Source organism: Macaca nemestrina, chromosome 2, assembly GCF_043159975.1.
Source record: "Macaca nemestrina isolate mMacNem1 chromosome 2, mMacNem.hap1, whole genome shotgun sequence".
Classification (NCBI taxonomy): domain Eukaryota; kingdom Metazoa; phylum Chordata; class Mammalia; order Primates; family Cercopithecidae; genus Macaca; species Macaca nemestrina.
Genome location: NC_092126.1, coordinates 21,598,096 through 21,617,861, shown reverse-complemented (window position 1 = coordinate 21,617,861; position 19,766 = coordinate 21,598,096). Strand labels below are relative to the sequence as shown.

Sequence of the window (19,766 nt, the reverse complement as noted above, 5' to 3'; positions counted from 1 at the left end):
CTATATATAAATATATGTAGGAGATATTTTGGTGACTTGCTTTCAATGAGTCTTGTGTATTAATAAATCCTTCAGCAAGGGAATATTGATGATGATCTGTAGGCAGAAAACCTATAACATGTCTCTACCAGCCCTTTGTGTATCTGAGGGCTGGGGGCAAGGTCAGTAGGAGTATGGCATATAGACCAAGACACTCCCCTGCCATTGCTACCTACCAGTCTCAATATCTAGGACATGTTATTTTCTCAAGCTAACCCTGTCTGTTTTGCCATTAAACATTTTTTTTTCTCCAATCCCCAGAGGAAAGCAGTCTAATAAAATCTAATAAACTCATCACAGGAAAGTGTTTTTGATTGAAACAAGAACAGTAAATATCATTTATTGAATCTGGACAATGGTCCAAAAATTCCTACTAATCATCACAGCAAAGGTATAATTGCTTATCCTTAAGCTACGGCTAAGGAAACTGTAGCTTAGAGACACTTAACAGCATATTCAAAATTATATAGTTAGTAAATGACAAAGCCAGCTGGATTTGAAACCAGGTCACAGGACTCTAGAGGCCATGTTCATTAGATCATCACTATAGGATAATTTTAGGAGAAGGAAAATATTTGAGGCATGAAAAGTTAAACTAATGGCAATTATCTTTAATGATAGAATTTCAGACATTGTGGCAGATGGATGTAGAGAGATTTCTTCGGAAATGGTAGACAGAGAGTATTTAAAATCACAGTATAAAGGCAATTGCTATATCTGCTTAAATATAATTTTGGAAACAAACAATATAAGAGAAATCAAGCTTAACAACTTTTATTCTCTTTTCCTATATCATTCTCCCCTTGTCTCCACTGTCCACACAGAGGTTGAATGTGGACACATGATCAGTTTTCTAATTGAACTAGTTGTCAAGATTTTAAAATATGTTAATTATACTTCAAGATTCTCATCTCTGGTTTCTTTAAAAAGCTGGGAAATCTAGCAATACTGGGCATGCATTTCTTCACAACAACAAGAAGCCAGACCTGAATAATGGCTGGGATCCATGGATGAGGACTATGTTTCGATTCATCAGTTTTTGCCTGGCCCACTGCCCTCATTTATGATACCTGCCTTGCAGGACTTCGCATGCAACCTGCACTGCTGGACACAGCTGCCTACCTTCTGTAGACATTTGAGCGCCCTGACCTTTCTATTGTTATTAATGCATCTAATGTGAGTTCAGTCTATAAACATAAAATGTTGGCAGGCAGGGATGTGTCTCAAATGACAATTGTATTTCAGTGGGCATTTACTGAATGGTTAAAGCAATGGTTTTCAGACTCTGCCATTCATCAGAGTTGCCTGGCCAGCTTGTTAAAGCAGATGAGAGGGCTCTGGCTCCAGAGTTTCTGATTCATTGAGTTTGGGCTGAGCACAGAAATTTGTGTACCTCACACAGTCTCAGGTAATGCTGATGCTGCTGATACAGGTATCACACTTTGTGAACCACTGCTTTAGGGGAAACATTTTTATGACTGTGGACTGGATCATGATAATATTAATACTCTGTCTTCTGCCACTTTTGGTTCCTTCCTGTATAATTTGCTTCCTGATTTTTTTTAATATATATTTTGCTTTTCACCAAAATAAAACACTTTTCTGTCTTTTATCTTCCTGGAATTTCTCCACGGCCACAGTTAACAGCTGTTCCTCTGGAATGACATAGAGACAGGTATATGGTCCTGATGACACATGGATTTCCTTTCCTGCCTTGTTTTTATGAGCTTTTTTCCTCTGAAATATTTGGTATCGTGGTCACAAGGAATTTGTGACTGCTGTCCAGATGCCCCCTACACTAAGGCAAATACCAGACAGATTTGAAAATGAAGGGGTTTTCTACTTCCAACAGAGCAGAGTCCATATCCATATCTTCTGTAAATCTATTTTTACTACACAGATGGCTGGAATCATCCAGAAGAGTCACACTTTGAAATTTAGAAAAAGTGAGTGTATTGTAAGAAAAAATAGTTTGGCAGGTTTTTTTTCTTCTGGTCATTTTCACTGTGTGTACTTTTTTCCTATATATTGCTTCTCATATTCTTAATGATCACTTTTAAGCTGCTTTCCCCAAACATGTGGCTTATTCTTCAAGCCTCTCTCTAAATAAATTGCAACATATGCTATATGCAATTCATATCGTTCTCAATTCATTTCTAAAAAAGGGATGCAGGACAGCACAACTAGGAGGCATTGAGAAAAAGTAAGCCTTATGTGGAGTGGATGTCCAGCTCCAGCAGTAAGAAGTGGACAGAAGTCTGTGTAGCCAGAATCATTAGTGTTGATTTCCTGTTTTCTTGGCTTGCACAAAGGTTGTAAACATTTCCTTCCTGGCAATGACCTTTCAAGCTCTTATTATGGTTAATCGATGATTTTTTGAAAAAGAAGGAAAGGAAAACCACAGAGGCGTATTTGTTAAGGACTTAATTTAACAGAAATGCTTAATTACATGAAGATGGGCAATGACCAACATGAGGAAGGTGCACCAACACTGATCTTTTTTCAAGGTAATAGCCGTCATTCTTGATCAATAATATCTCTTCAGTTACCATTGCACATAGGCACAGAAGGAGCACCTGCTCTAGGAAAGATGGGAAACAAAAGGCAAACATACGTTAAATAGAGACATTAATTGGAGGATGTTATTTATTAAGCACCAACCTTGTACCAGGTTTCGTATAAATCATAGGGTTATAGTCCATCAAAGTTACTTCAATTTCTATTTAATTATAAAGGCATATGTTCTTGTAAGAAAATCCATTATGCAACCATTAAATTTTATGAAGCATAGGATTTAGATTTTGATTGTTCACTTTGAAAAATGATTCTGAGTACAAAAATATTCCTATAAATAGAGAGTTCAACCTAGTGCATTTAACTTTTTATTTATAGATCATTCGCTGCTTAACAAAAAGTGGGACAGGGCAGAGACTTGAAGCTAAGTCATTAGGATTTCAAAATGAAGATAAAGAATCTCTGAAATCATAGAGTAAGTTTCTGGTGACTTATGATTTAGATTACAAAGGCTGATTATGCAGTGTTTTTCAGATATAAATTACTGGTATATCTGAGTAGGGCAAAATGTAACTTGAATTTGAAAGTAAGAAACCATTTAATGTGGTATTATTTTCCAATGGACAATGGAGAAATAAACCTTTTCTCAAAGTTTTCTCCTATATTGCTGTTGCATCACTTGTTAAGCATAGGATCTACATTTAGTTATATGTACTTTCATTTCAGGACATCATTAGCTACATTTTACTTATGTCAGAAAAAGACTCAGGATGCCTGCACTTCCTTTCTTACAGTCTTTGAAAAAAAAAAAAGAATAAGATATATCAAGGAATTGGTATCAAGATAGGAGAATTCTTATAATGTGAGTTGAATGGTCTTGGTAAAGGGTTCCTCTTAATATGTTTCTAATACGAATTGAAGAGTAGAAAGAGGGTGAAGGGACAAATGACTCCTACCTAAAGGCTTTTTGCTTTCTTTCATACAGTGAAGCAATTGCTAAAGAAAATCCTAGAATGATTCTAAGAATCATCCAGGTCCTCAGTCTTATTTTAAATAATCACCTAGTGATAATGATTCTACCAAGTTTGAAACCAGGCACATGAGAATGGAAGTGAACAAAACAAATTGGTGGCCCATCCATTTCTAGCTCTGAGTTAGCAAAGCTACTTCAAATCGCTTCTTTTCTCACTTGAAGATCTGTTTTTTTGTTTGCTGTTTGTTTGTTTGGTTCCTTTCAACAAAGCTATTTGAGGAAATGCAATGATTCCATGAGAACCCAGCTTGGTAGCTCAGCTTTTGGTCATTAATATAGTTGGTGTTGTGATGAACCAAAAAGCACAAAGTGCAAAGTGCCTCCCAATATGAGACAAATGAATCTTCTTCCAAGAAAATGGGAAGCTGTGTGTGTCTGTGTGTGTGTGTGTGTGTGTGTGTGTGTGTGTGTGAGAGAGAGAGAGAGAGAGAGAGAGAGAGAGAGAGGGAGAGAGAAAAGCAGTTTGTTAAAGGATATCCCAGTGGTCTTCATTTTCCTTATATGGGTGACAGCTTTATTTAATTTTGGAAAGTTTTATTGAGAGATGTTCATTGCTTTAGATCCAGTCTTTTGCTTCTTGAGAGACTGATTAGAAACTTTCTATTCTATAGTCTTAGAATATCAGCTATCTCTACATATCACCGCCATTCTGTTAGATAAATGACAATTATTTCTGATTTGATGAGCTGTTCCTCTTACTCTAAAAAAAGTGCTCTGCAGCATATAGATTTGTTTTTAAAATAAACAAAATAGAAATGAAACTATCATAATACCTGCAAAAATAATTGCACAAAACCAGGTATGTGCAAAATGAAATAGGTTCTTTCTCAACCTACACTACAGATACAGAGATAGAACATGAATTTGTATCATTGCCAACTTTGGTCTCTCTTTCTGGGAAGAATTAAGTGTGGGTTTTAACAGGTTGAACCCTTCAAACTAAGTATTGGTAACAAATTCTTGAATATTGTTCTTCAGATTCATTTTCAGCTTGCTCCCTGGTTTTAGCTCAAACAGTGGCTCATCCTGTTATACTTACAATGAACTAAAATAACTTCTAAGATTATGTCTTGAGTGATTTACATGTACCTTTCGGTTGTGGGTGTTATCCTCTAGTATAAGCTTTTTGGCTAAATGAAGTTTAAGCATCTATAATCCCTCACTCATTTTATTCCCAAAGTTGGGGGTGTTCCTGTAGACAGTAATTGAACTATAATTTCTGAAAATGAAGTCTTGTAGAAGAGATATGAATAAACCAGGGCCAGGTGAATATGCTTTCCTTCTAGCTTTCTCCCTTCCATTCATTCTTGCTACACATTCTGTCTGTACACTGCCTTTCTTTAAATTGGAGCAATGATATTTTAGGTGGGGTCAGGGCTTTAGTTGTAAGGAGGCAGAAAAAACCTCAGTCTGATTTTGTTCTCAGTTTCCCGTATAACCTAGCTTCCATCAAATAAGGGGCTTAAAGTGCTAACAATGAAATATAACTTTTATCTTTTTAAATTTGGGTTTTTGTTTTGTTTTTTGTTTTTGTCGCTAACAGTCATCTCTGTGGAGAAGTAATTAGCTTCTTAGTAAAAGGCAAATTTTAGGTTGCCTTATAGTCTAGCCAATACCATTTTAGTAGGCAGAATAATGATCTCCTAAAGATGTCTTTGAGTATTCCTAATCCCCAGAACTTGTAATGAGCTATATTACATGGCAAGAAGGGATTCAGATTGCAGATAGAATAAAGGTTGCTAACCTTAATTAAATTCAAACAAGTGAGATTACTATGGATTACCTGGTGAGCCCACTGTAATCACCAGTGTTCTTAAATGAGGAGGAGAAAGGCAGAAGGGGTAGAACCAGAGAGAGAATATTGTGAGAAAGACTGGCTTTGAGGATGGAACAGGGCCACCAGACAAGAAGTACAGGCAGCCTCTAGAAGTTGGAAAAGGCAAGAAAATGGGTTCCCTCCTAGAACCTTTAGAAAGAAAGGCAGTGCTGCCAGCTCTTTGATTTTAGCCCAGTGACACCTGTGTTGGATATTGGACTTCCAAAATTGTAAGATAACACATTTTAGTTATTTCAAACCACTAAGTTTGTGATAATTTATTACAATGGCAATAGAAAACTATACAACTATAAGTTACCATCTTAATACAATCCCCAACCCAAACTCACTTTTCATATCTGACATGTTTGAATAGCCCTTTTTGAAACAATGTGCACCAGTTACCTATGATTCTAGTGTACTTAGTCATCTTCCTTTTGTCGACTTCATTTCCTTGGAGGGACCTCTTTTCATTTTTTTGCTTTAGTCAATATGTAAATCAATGTGAGAGACAAAAAATGAAATATTAACAGGGTAGAGGATCCCATTGTGGAGTAAAGAAACTTTATCATTTAGATTGGATTGCTTGTATGTGTGCACACACACAGAATTTCATCAATCTAAATGATGTGGCAACCAAAATTTGTGAAGAAATGTCCCATACATTTTCTACGAAAGTTGATGATTTTAAAACTAAATATAGAAACATAAAATGCATTATGTTGCCCTCCACCAAAATAAAAGACAAAGACTGAAAAAGTCCCATTACACCAAGAACTAGTTCAGGTCAATGAACTGTGGCTCACACAAAGGCCTTCTCGAAAACAGCCATATTTTGGGGGTCTTGGTCTAAAAATATCTGGCCAATAACTGAAGTTGTAACCTCATTTGATATAGCACTCTGGCAATAAAGTTTCTCTTTGGCTGGTAAATATTTTACCCCATAAAGGCTTGAATTTCAATAGGGCAATGATTATAAGATGAATGAAGCCTCAATATTTTAAAAAATATTGTATTTACACAGCGTGTTGTTTGTAAATTTTATAATTATTGTGATGCTTTGTTTATGCTTTGTGCAGATGTTTCTTTGATACTTAGGATAATGACTTATTACATTTATAAGTTTGATATATGAGATTTATCTAAGGTTTTTAAATGCTTAAATTTTACTTATGAAAGTTGTGGGGTTTTTTCAGATACTTGAAGTGTTTGAAAGAATTGGATATATTAATCTGTGTGATTCGACATGTTTAAGGAATCTGTCCAACTAAGTGTGTAAATGGTTTTAATGGTTCCCAAACAAGATCTCCTATGATCTTAATCCTTTACATTCATAAACAAATTGATCATTAATTAAAAAAAAGCTTTTGCTCTTCTATAAAACTACTATATATTTTTTAATAAAATAAGATTTTAAAGCTGATGCTAGAGGCTAAAGAAAAACTAAGTTTTGAAAGTAGTTACATTTATAGTTTAATTATACATTAAAGATAACTAACCACATATAGATATTCGTGCTCTTAACTACCCCCGACCCAGAAATTAAAAACCTTAATTGACAATTCATATGAGAGATATGAAGGAAGAAAGACATTTTGATGACTTTCAAGGATTCAGCATTCATTCAGCACATTTATTGAATGCTTATACGTTAGGCACTGTACTGAACACAGTGCAAAGGGCTTAAAGCAATGTTTGACCTGCAGGATATGTTCAGTGAGTAAGGGCTGTTTTTGGTAGCCATCTTTGGATCCCCAGTACCTAACAGTACCCGCAAGTATATACGTGTGTGTTTACATAAGTGTATCTGTCTATACCTAGGCCTGTGTCCACGTCCATATCCATATCTATCCTTTTGCATCTAGCAAGTTTTTTTGGAAGAGCGACTAGAAATACAAGAGAATATGAAAGCTAGTAGAGATTTAAGGAATTCCTTTGTTGACTCACAATAGACACATGCATGCGGGTGTCCACACATGTTCAAATCTGGTGTAAACAGATTGTGACCAGTCTTTTGGAGGGAATCTGAAAACAAATCTCTGAAATAAGAGGGTAAAAATTAAAACAAACACCTACTTTGCCCTCATTTGGTACACTTGTTGATAAGTAGGAAACGGAGGCCTGGGACGTGAGGTGACTTGCTCAGGAACCCTCAGCACAATTCCAGTAGTAAGATTTCTGCCTTATGCTTTAGCCAGATGCTGATAGTGATAACCCTACAAGAGATTATCTAAAAAGCATTAATCTAGAAACAAACAAACAATAAAACGCTTCACTCATCTTTGTTAAGTGACAGGGCTCTGCTTCACAGCTGCAGAGATCCTTTCCAGTTTGATCAACTGCAAGCTGAAGGGTACGTGTTTGTGTACAGGATAAGTGGCCACTTGAATTCTAACCAAGTACTCCGAATTTAGTAAGTGAAACTCATTATGTCTATAAATAACATCGTCATACTTGATAATACACTTCATTTCTGGTATTGTTTCTACTTCAACCAATACATTGTTGAATGTATTGGTACATTGTACAATACATACAATACATGTTGAATGTATTGGTACATTGTACAATACATACAATACATGTTGAATGTATTGTGTACATTGTACAACCAATACACAGTCCTGTTGAAATGTACTGTGGTCTGTTTGAAACCATCAGAACATCAACCTCTAATAAATTCTGCACTCTCTTTACAGCCTTGCATTCAGCATCTGAAACAGGACCAAGTGTCATATACTGAAGGAGCAGGATTGTTTGCTACAGTATTTGCCAATCTCTAAGTTATTTAAGCCTAAAATATCCCTGTTCCCCTTATAACCTATTGTAGTTCTATCTTTGTGAAGGTTTTAACCCTTTTATGAATGTATTTAAATATTCACTTAATACTAGCTTTCGAGTATAATGAGTCTGAAAGTTCATCATCTGCTACATAAAACACAAACTTCTATGAATTGCCCCAATGCTGCTTCATCAAATTCAAGGTGGTGATTTCTTTAGTATATAGATGATTTCCTTTCCCTTTTTCCAAAAGATGGTCTATCTTTAGATCTGTTCTAAGTTGTTTCCTTCACTTTTAGCTAGTTCATATCCACATTCTTCTGAGCCTAATTGGAGTCACAAAATAGAAGTCAGCATTCTTTTAGAGTTTAGATAGCTCTCTTAGATGTGCTTACATTATTTCTATTTAAGCCACTTTGTTTTCCTTCTTGAGAAATGCTTTAAAAAGTTTAAAACTCTTTCACCCCTATAATTTTGGCCCAGTTTTCAGAGTACTAATTAAGATGCATAAAGGTGAATGCTTTTTTTCCCCTTCATTTCTTTTATTTCTTTTTAAAGATATATTCTGCCTCTTCTTTCATTTGTACAATTTTCACTCACTGGGTGATGTAAGCACTTTGTATAAGCTTTTTTTTTTTTTTTCCAGTTTAACCTCCATTTTATTATTCTCTTCTTTGACAGTTTTATGTCCTTACTACACTTCTACCTTCATTTTTCCCTTTTTTGATTTCAGTAAAATATAAATGTCATAATCTCATAAGTCTATGTTTCCCGGTGTTGCCATGACTTTTAATCCAGCTGAAAAGTTCTAATCCATGAAGGGTCTCTTGTGTCAATATCTGAAAATAAAAATGAAGGGTTAGTTAATTATACATAGCCCCTTCTGTTCAAAGTTCTGTAAAACCTGGTTTAAAACGTTATCAAATGGTTTGATATCAAAATAGAAAGTCTTGTGTTTAATCAAAAGTAGAGTAATATTATTTTTAATTTAATTATAAAACTTAACAATTTCATGAATCTAAGGTATTGATAATAGAGATATAGACTATAGTAGCAGAGTATCCATTGAAAGTACAAGGAACTGTGGATTCACCCTTCTGAGAAAACTTTGGCTTTCTGGAGAAAAATGCACATCAGCAATTTAAGATCTGAACTTAAAAGTCATTAAAATTTCTATAAAAAATGCTCAACCTTACAGAAAATTAAAACGAGATGTAAGACATTGGAAGGGGTCTCTTCAGGAAATCTCATGGAAAGATACCAGTGAAGAAAGACAGATCATTCCCTTAAGAAGAACACGCTTACCATGTGAATGTGTTTTAAAAGATGCATTCTAGACAAGTGCCTTGGATTGTGAACCAGAACTACTAAGGAAATGGTTAACAGGTAAATTTACACTTTCTATGAAAATCTGAATTACAAAAGATTAGCTTTGAAAGACAAGGAACTAAAGTTTTGTGAACTACTCAGGTGGAAGGAAAAAAAAATCTCTCCTAGTGAATGAATAGTCAGAGGGAAACGACGCTACAAAAACAAGGAATAATTGTTTTCATGGCACATGTCTCGTTCCTGCTCTGGACTATGGAAGGTAATTGATGTAAACACTGACTGTAGAATATTCCCAAGGTCTTGTAAGGGATTAGCATTAAGCAGTTATAAGGACTATCTCCCCTTTAATGTATCCTGTCTAATGAATTATTGTCATGTAAGGCATCGTGTTACAAATGGGTGTTAGTTTTGGTTTACTTTATACTTTATGGTTTACAATGTGCCTTCACATAGTTTTTCCTCATTGGAATCTTACACTAGCTCTGGAAATAGGAAAAGCAGTTGCCTTGTGACAGATGAAAAAACTGAAGCTTAGAGAGGTTATGTGACTTCCCATAGTCATATACTTGACATGGGCCAGTGCTTTTATTAAAATAGTAGGCTCTGATTCCTCACTCAGCTGGCTTTCCACCAGCATCCTTTTATTAAAATAGTTCCTGTGAAAAGACTTAAACTCAAGGACCATGCACAAGAGATAAAACAAAAGGCCAAAGAAAGGACAACATTTCATTATGGTGAGGTTCCTAGAGGCTGTATTTCTTTAAATCTGGTGTTGAAAATCTATGGCCCAGCACCAATTTAGCTTACCACCTGTTATCGTAAATAAAGTTCTATTAGAACACAGCTGTCTATTTGTTTATGAATTCCCTTTAGTTGCTTTTGAGCTACAATAGGAGAGTAACTTGTGGCAGAGTCTGTATGTCCTGCAATGCCTAGGATATCTACTCTGTGACCCCTAATAAAATACATTTTTCAGACTCTGCTGTAAATCGCTAGTAAATAGTGTATCGTAGCATCAAGCATATTATATTAGTTAATATTTACATTTAAGGAAAACTCTTTAATTTTTAGAGTACAAGTCCATAAAAATGTTTTCTGATTTAATTTACTGAATCTTTGAGGCTCGAATTCTGGAAAATGTTATAAATATGCATAATTTATGGTCATAATGAGAGAATGTACTTCTAATGATCAGCCTTCAAAACTCAAACTGATAAAATGGCATCAAACATCACATGACTAGAATTAATAGAATTTGGAATCAAACATGAGGAACATATCATTTACTGGCTGATTATAAATTACAGGATGATTTTTCCTTATGCATTGTTGTCCTGGGTCCTTTCAGGACAGACCCAGCTATCATTTCCCTGCTGTCATGTGGAATGACGGCGCCCCTGTGGGATTCATTTCCCTGCTGTGTCCAGAGCGGATATTCTTATGAACATTAGCAACTAGGACAGATTTTTATGGTTATATAAGATTATTTCTAACACCTAAATTTTGTCATTTTTAAAGTAGTAAGCATCAGCATATAGTCTGTTTTAACTTGTATATGTAACTTTTTACCTTCTTGAAGACAATAACTATTTTATATTTGTATGTTCTTTAGTGGCATCTGCTTAGAGACCATTAGTCTAGACAGTTCTCCATGAACAGGCTTGGAGAGCAACATTAGCTTAGAATGTTCAAATGAAAACATTCTGTTCTTTGCTTGGTCTGTCAATCTCTGTTGGCAGCCAAGAGTTTCCTCCTTTATAGCAACAGAAGGAAAAAAAAAAAAAAAACAATTCTGAAGTACTTTGGTCCTTTCTTGATTTGGAACTATGAAAATGCTAGTTTATCCAAATTAGTCTGTGAATTTTTATGTTAGAAGATAGTCCCTCTGCCCTAAGACAGTCTATAGAACTGTAACAGAATTCCAATATATGAATAGAGTAAGGGAGGCAATGTGGTGAGCAGGCAAAGTTGGACTCCTGTTTTCTTTGCCCTCTCTTTGTGTATTTCTGTTCTCTCAATAGCTTTTCCTCCCAATTCCACTTCCAACTGCCTAGAGCTTGTGTGCTTACCATATCCCTTCTTTCCAAATGAAAAGTGAATCTTGGAATTTTAATAAAAACAGTGTTAGTTATATAATCAATTAGTTTTCTAAGAAATGTTTCAGCAGAATAATAAAACTTAATATATTCCTTTTAAAATAAAGCAAACAAACATAACAAAAGATTTAATATGAAGTTATGAACAATTAAGGAAATAATTTGGGGACTGCTAATTACCCAATGGTAGCAATGTTTTAGAAAAAAAGATTCTGGTTTTCTATAAATTGTATGACCACAGTGACTCCCTATGCATGAATGAGAATCATTCCATGTCTGACTTGGTGGATGAGAAGATGTAAAAAACCAAATGGGGCAAACTAGAATGGATCAGAGCCTGGAGTCTAGGTTATAACAAAGGGTCTGACTGATACTTAAATTAACTCACAACAAAGTCCGATTTACCTGTACCTTAAAACCACAGGACAACACCGAGTCTCAATGCTACGAGACTCCATGGACAGAGTAGTTTCAAACTACACCCATAGGTGCCAGGTTTCAAATTATAAGTAGGCAGGCCATGTCTTAGCATCCTTGAGTTCTATCCAGACCAGTAAGGAGAGATATACAGCAAGTCACAAAATAAGAGGTCTACAGGTATGTGCCAGAGTCTGGCTCACTCAGAAGAATCCACTATAAAGGTACAACATAGTCGTGGCCTTTGACACTACAATGATGCTCTAGTTTAATTCATTCAGCTCAGTGTAGACAGATGAAGGCTGACAGATGGGGGTTGGCAACCAGAGAAAATTGAGGAGAGGGCAAGGATTCGTCATGAGGAGAGGGCAAGAATTTGTGTCCATATTAATTTGAATGAGTTAAAGAGATGGTTATGCAAAAGAGTATAATAGTAATACATGCACATTAATAGAAAAATTTTAAAAATACAAATGAGTTTAAAAGCACTAAAAATAACCCATCATTTCACCATCCAGGGGAAATGACTGTTCATATTATAATGTATAATTTTCTAGTACTTCCTATCTATCCATGTACTTGAGCAAACCTGTGTGAGCTTGTGTGTGTGTCTCTGTGTGTGCATTTATTTTTATTTCTATTTCTGATATTCTTAAGAACATTATTATCTCTCGGCAATTAATACCATTGTGTTTTATCTGACTTATCATATGTGACGCTGCTACATGTGTCAGTCTAGTAGAGGATTTTTACGCTGTTTCAACTGGTTCTGGACTTCATTATTGATAGCAGTTCTTCAATATACACTAGAGACTTCCTGATACAGGAGGGCTCTATCACAGTCATAAAAAGAGAAATAAAAGGGAACTCTTCCAAGACTGCCAAATAGGAACAGCTTCAGTCTGCAGCTGCCAGTGAGATCAATGCAGAAGATGGATGATTTCTGCATTTCCCATGGAGGTACTTGGTTCATCTCATTGAGACTGATTGGACAGTGGGTGCAGCCCATGGAGGGCGAGCTGAAGCAGAGTGGGGTGTCGCCTCACCCAGGAAGTGCAAGGGGCCGGGAGATTTCCCTTTACAAGCCAAGGGAAATCATGAGAGACTGTACCAGGAGGAACAGTACACTCTGCCCAAATTCTACACTTTTCCCATGGTCTTTGCAAGTGGCAGACCAGTAGATTCCCTCCGGTGCCTGGCTTGGCAGGTCCCATGCCCACAGAGTTCCGCAAGCTAAGATCCATTGGCTCGAAATTGTCGCTTCTAGCACAGCAGTCTGAAATTGGCCTGGGACACTGGAGGGGCGTCCGCTATTGCTGAGGCTTGGGTAGGCAGTTTTATGCCCACAGTGTAAACAAAGCTGCCAGCAAGCTCGAACTGGGCAGAGCCTACCACAACTCAGCAAGGCTGACTGCTTCTCTAGATTCCACCTCTGTGGGCAGGGCATATTTGAACAAAAGGTAGCAGCCCCAATCAGGGACTTATAGATTAAAACCCCCATCTCACTGGGATGGAGCACCTAGGGAAAGGGGCAGCTGTGGGCACAGCTTCTGCAGACTTAAACGTCCCTGCCTGACAGCTCTAAACAGAGCAGTGGTTCTCCCAGCACAGCGTTCAAGCTCTGGTAACAGACAGACTGCCTCCTCAAGTAGGTCCCTGACCCCTGTGTACCCTGGCTGGGAGACACCACCCAGTAGGGGCCAACAGACACCTCATACAGAAGAGCTCTGGCTGATATTAGGTGGGTGCCCCTCTGGGAACAATCTTCCAGAAGAAAGAGCAGGCAGCAATATTTGCTGTTCTGCAGCCTCCATTGGTGATACCCAGGCAAACAGGGTCTGGAATGGACCTCCAGAAAACTCCAAAAGACTTGCAGCTGAGGAGCCTATTAGAAGGAAAACTAATAAACAGAAAGGAATAGCATCAACAACAACATTAACAAAAAGGGCATCCACACAAGAACCCCATCTGTAGTTCACCAACAGCAAAGACCAAAGGTAAATAGAACCACAAAGATAGGGAGAAACCAGAGCAGAAACCAGGGCTGAAAATTCCAAAAACCAGAATGACTCATCTCATCGAAAGGATCACAACTCCTCACCAGCAAGAGAACAAAACTGAACGTAGGGTGAGTTTGATGAGTTGACAGAAGTAGACTTCAGAAAGTGGGTAATAACAAACTTCTCCGAGCTAAAGGAGCATGTTCTAACCCATCGCAAGGAAGCTGAAAACCTTAAAAAAAAGGTTAGGGAATGACTAACTAGAGTAACCAGTGTAGAGAAGAAAATAAATGACCTGATGGAGCTGAAAAACACAGTACATGAACTTCATGAAGCATACACAAGCTTCAAAAGCAGATTCAATCAAGTGGAAGAAAGGCCATCAGAGATTGAAGATCAAATTAATGAAATAAAGCAATAAGAAAAAATTAGAGAAAAAGAGTGAAAATAAGAAAACAAAGCCTCCAAGAAATATGGGACTATGTGAAAAGACCAAATCTACGTTTTATTGGTGTACCTGAAAGTGACAGGGAGAATGAAACCAAGTTGGAAAACACTCTTCAGGATATTATCCATGAGAATTTCCCCAACCTAGCAAGGCAGGCCTCTATTCAAATTCAGGTAAAATAGAGAACACCACAAACATATTATATTGATCTAAAATCAATACCCTAATATCACAATTAAAAGAGCTAGAGAAGCAAGAGCAAACAAATTCAAAGCTAGCAGAAGACAAGAAATAACTAAGATCAGAGCAGAACTGAAGGAGACAGAAATACAAAAACCCTACAAAAAAATCAATGAATCCAGGAGCTGGTTTTTTAAAAAGATCAACAAAATTGATAGACCGCTAGCAAGACTAATAAAGAATAAAAGAGAGATGAATCAAATACACGCAACAAAAAGTGATAAAAGGGATATCACCACCAATCCCACAAAAATACAAACTACCATCAGAGAATGCTATAAACACCTCTACAGAAATAAATTAGAAAATCTAGAAGAAATGGTTAAATTCCTGGACACGTACACACTCCCAAGACTAAACCAGGAAGAAGCAAATCTCTGAATAGAACCATAACAAGTTCTGAAATTGAGGCAATAATTAATAGCCTAACAACCAACAAAAGTCCAGGACCAGAAGAATTCACAGCCAAATTCTAGCAGAGGTACAAAGAGGAGCTGGTACCATTCCTTCTGAAACTATTCCAAACAGAAGAAAAAGAGAGAATCCTCCCTAACTTATTTTTGAGGCCAGCATCATCCTGATACCAAAGCCTGGCAGAGACACAACAAAAAAAGAATTTTAAGCCAATATCCCTGATGAACGTCGATGCAAAAATCCTCAATAAAATACTGGCAAACAGAAGCCAGCATCACATGGAAAAGCTTGTCCACCACAGTCAAGTCGGCTTCATCCCTGGGATGCAAGGCTGGTTCAACATATGCAAATCAATAAACGTAATCCATCACATAAACACAACCAATGACAAAAACCACATGATTATCTCAATTGATGTAGAAAAGGCCTTTGACAAAATTCAACAGTCCTTTGTGCTAAAAACCCTCAATAAACTATGTATTGATGGAACGTATCACAAAATAATAAGAGCTATTTATGACAAATCCACAGTCAATATCATACTGAATGAGCAAAAACTGGAAGCATTCCCTTTAAAAACCAGCACAAGACAAGGATGCCCTCTCTCACCACTCCTATAGAATGTAGTATTGGAAGTTCTGGCCAGGGCAATCAGGCAAGAGAAAGAAATAAAGAGTATTCAATTAGGAAAAGAGGAAGCCAAATTATCTTTGTTTGCTGATGATATAATTGTATATTTAGAAAATATAATTGTATATTTAGAAAACCCCATATAATTGTATATTTAGAAAACCCTATCATCTCAGCTCAAAATCTCCTTAAGCCGATAAGCAACTTCAGCAAAGTCTCAGGATACAAAATCAATGTGCAAAAATCACAAGCATTCCTATACACCAAGAACAGACAAACAGAGAGCCAAATTATGAGGGAACTCCTATTCACAATTGCAACAAAGAGAATAAAATACCTAGGAATCCAACTTACAAGGGATGTGAAGGACCTCTTCAAGGAGAACTACAAACCACTGCTCAACAAAATAAAAGAGGACACAAACAAATGGAAGAACATTCCATGCTTAAGGATAGGAAGAATCAATATTGTGAAAATGGCCATATTGCCCAAAGTAATTTATAGATTCAATGCCATCCCCATCAAGCTACCAATGACTTTCTTCACAGAATTGGAAAAAACTGCTTTAAATTTCATATGGAACCAAAAAAGAGCCAGCATAGCCAAGACAATCCTAAGGAAAAAGAACAAAGCTGGAGGCATCACACTACCTGACTTCAAAGTATACTATAAGGCTACAGTAACCAAAACAGCATGATACTGGTACCAAAACAGACATATAGACCAAGGGAACAGAACAAAGGCCTCAGAAATAACACCACACATCTACAACCATCTGATCTTTGACAAAACTGACAAAAACAAGAAATGGGGAAAGGATTCCCTGTTTAAAAAATGGTGCCGGGAAAACTGGCTAGCCATATGTAGAAAGCTGAAACTGGATCCCTTCCTTACACATTTTATTAAAATAACTGAAGATGGGTTAAAGACTTAAATGTAAGACCTAAAACCATAAAAAAAATCCTAAGAAGAAAACCTAGGCAATACCATTCAGGACATAGGCACGGGCAAAGACTTCATGACTAAAACACCAAAGGCAATGAAAACAAAAGCCAAAATAGACAAATGGGATGTAATTAAACCAAAGAGCTTCTGCACAGTAAGAGAAAATATCATCAGAGTGAACAGGCAACCTACAGAATGGAAAAAAATTTTTGCAATCTACCCATCTGACAAAGGTCTAATATCCAGAATCTACAAAGAACTTAAACAAATTTACGAGAAAAAAAACAACCCCATCAAAAAGTGGGCAAAGGATATGAACAGACACTTCTCAAAAGAAGACATTTATGCAGCCAGCAGGCATATGAAAAAATGCTCGCCATCACTGGTCATCAGAGAAATGCAAATCAAAACCACATGAGATACCATCTCATGCCTGTTAGAATGACAATCATTTAAAAGTCAGGAACGCTGGAGAGGATGTGGAGAAATAGGAATGCTTTTACACTGTTGGTGGGAGTGTGAATTAGTTCGACCATTGTGGAAGACAGTGTGGTGATTCCTCAAGGATCTAGAACTAGAAATACCATTTGACCCAGCCATCCCATTACTGGGTATATACCCAAAGGATTATAAATCATGCTACTGTAAAGACACATGCCCACGTATGTTTATTGTGGCACTATTCACAATAGCAATGTCTTGGAACCAACCCAAATGTCCATCAATAATAGACTGGATAAAGAAAATGTGGCACATATACACTGTGGAATACTATGAAGCCATAAAAAAGGATGAGTTCATGTCCTTTGCAGGGTCATGGATGAAGCTGGAAGCCATCATTCTCAGCAAACTATCACAGGGACAGAAAACCGAACACCACATGTTCTCACTAATAAGTAGGATTTGAACAATGAGAACACATGGACACAGGGAGGGGAACATCACACACCTGGGCTTGTTGGTGGGTGGGGGTTTGGGGGAAGGATAGCATTAGGAGAAATACCTAATGTAAATGACGAGTTGATGGGTGCAGCAAACCAACATGGCACATGTATGCCTATGTAACAAACCTGCATGTTGTGCACATGTACACCAGAACTTTAATTAAAAAAAAAGAAGAGAGATAAAAGAAGGGAAGTTGTATCAGGTACATATGTTACATACGCCATCCAAAAACCTAGCAGCATAAAAAACCCTTTATTATGCTCATGGAGTCTATGGATCAGGAATTTAGACAAGGCTCAGCAGGAATGGTTTGACTCTGCTCTATATCTGAGGCCTAACTGGGGAAATATAAACATTTGGAGTGAGGTCACAGCTAGGGCTTAGTATCTTCTGTGGGCGTCTTGATTCATTATATTCATCAGTGTGGAACCTATGATTTGATGACTTAGGAATACTTGACTCAGGAAAGCCTGCTGGTGAGAGCATATGTGATCCTTTTCATGTGATCCTTTTTAGAGCATGGTAGCTTCAGGGGAGTTGGACTGTTACATAAAGCTTCAGGGTTACAAAAGTTAATGTCCTTGCAAACAAGGCGCAAGCTGCATTACCTTGTATGATCTCACCCACTAGTTTTAAGAATCATGAGGCAGCCCAGAATTAAGTGGGGGTCAGGACAGACTCCATCTTTTAATGGAAGGAGTGCCTAAAATTTTGTAAACAGGCCTACAATTTCCAACTCCTTGAAACGTTAGTTCAAACTGTGAGAAAGCAAATCAAGGCTCCTAGATTAACCACAATTTAAGAATCCTCCCCCAAGGAGATAATGCAAGTTATTCTCCATTTTGATAATTTTTTATCTCTAGGCAGAAATTATCTTACACAATTCAAACATTACAGAACCAAGAAGACAACATTTTCCCTTAATGCTGTGAACAAGAGGAACCTAAAACTTTAAGAAGCAGATTATGATCTACAATGGGTAAGAAAAGGAACATTTTTTGCTGACTCACCTTACAACTAGAAAAATGCAGCTTGCACAAAGGCTGAGGTGTTCCAGAAGGGGAAACAGAGAGCTGTAGCTGGGGAAGCTGGCAGATTGTCAAGGTGAGAGGACCTCAAGAATATAAAGTGAAGTAATCTGCTGGGAGCAATATTCATATTTGTAAATATCACTGGGGCAACTAATGCACCCTTACCTGAAATCACCCAGAACTTGATTTCTTTTTAGTTATTATATTTCAACGAAAGACTCAGATTGCTGTGACTTGACTCTTGCAATTTCTGGTAGTCAAGGTAACATTTGTTGTTGTTTTCCAGAACAGTATACCACTCTGAACCATAAATCTGCAATTAATCCTCCAAAACAACTCGTGATGATGAACTGTTTGGCATTATCAATTTCTGTTTTCCTCCAGGTGCCAAATACATAGAGTTCTTAAAATGCCTCAGGCAATCAAAATACTACTTTGGAATATTTCCTTTCTCTTTGGGTTTTCTTTTCTCCTATCATCTTTCTAAAATGGTGTAAAGGAGATGATGGAAGGTAAAGAAAACAATTCTGACATCTGAGGAATATAAGAGAAACACACTTAATTTTTAAAATTAAGTCTTATAATTGTAGCTTATGTTAGTGATGGCTTTTGTATGTAAATGATAAGCGTATGGCAAGTTGAGAAGGGCAAGTCTCTGATGTCATGTGTCCAAAACGAGTGGAACTAAAGAAGAAACACTTGTCCCAGATTATACTGTTGCTCAATATCAAAATCAATTAATGTTTACCTGACACTATTGGAATACACAGAGCTGGAGCAATTTCATCTGTAGGAATTATTTGGGCTTCTGACTTAGCAGATGTAGAGGGTCTTTTGAGATATGAACATTCTTAAAGGGTTGAGAGTCACTTTTACTGGGGAAAATTAAAAGAGCAAACAAAAATTAATGACAATTGAAGAAATCGCCTATTCTCACACCTAGGGTGGAATATGAATGCTTAGTCATCATTCAGGTGGATGTTCCCATTACTTTACAAGAAACAATCAGGACTCCATGACCACCAGCAAGGTTAGGCTTTAAATAGTAAATGTGAAAGATGCAAGAAAATAGGTTGAATTGTTATTTC

At 36.9% G+C, this 19,766-nt stretch overlaps 1 long non-coding RNA gene across 1 annotated transcript; it reads right to left on the bottom strand.

Moving 5' to 3' along the window:
• Positions 1–8,846: 8,846 nt before the first annotated feature.
• LOC139361738 (uncharacterized) lies at positions 8,847–19,554 on the bottom strand. Its single transcript, XR_011619322.1, has 3 exons — positions 19,427–19,554; positions 18,658–18,785; positions 8,847–9,022 (listed from the first exon to the last, which is right to left on the bottom strand). It is a non-coding gene; the product is annotated as an uncharacterized lncRNA (long non-coding RNA).
• Positions 19,555–19,766: the final 212 nt, after the last annotated feature.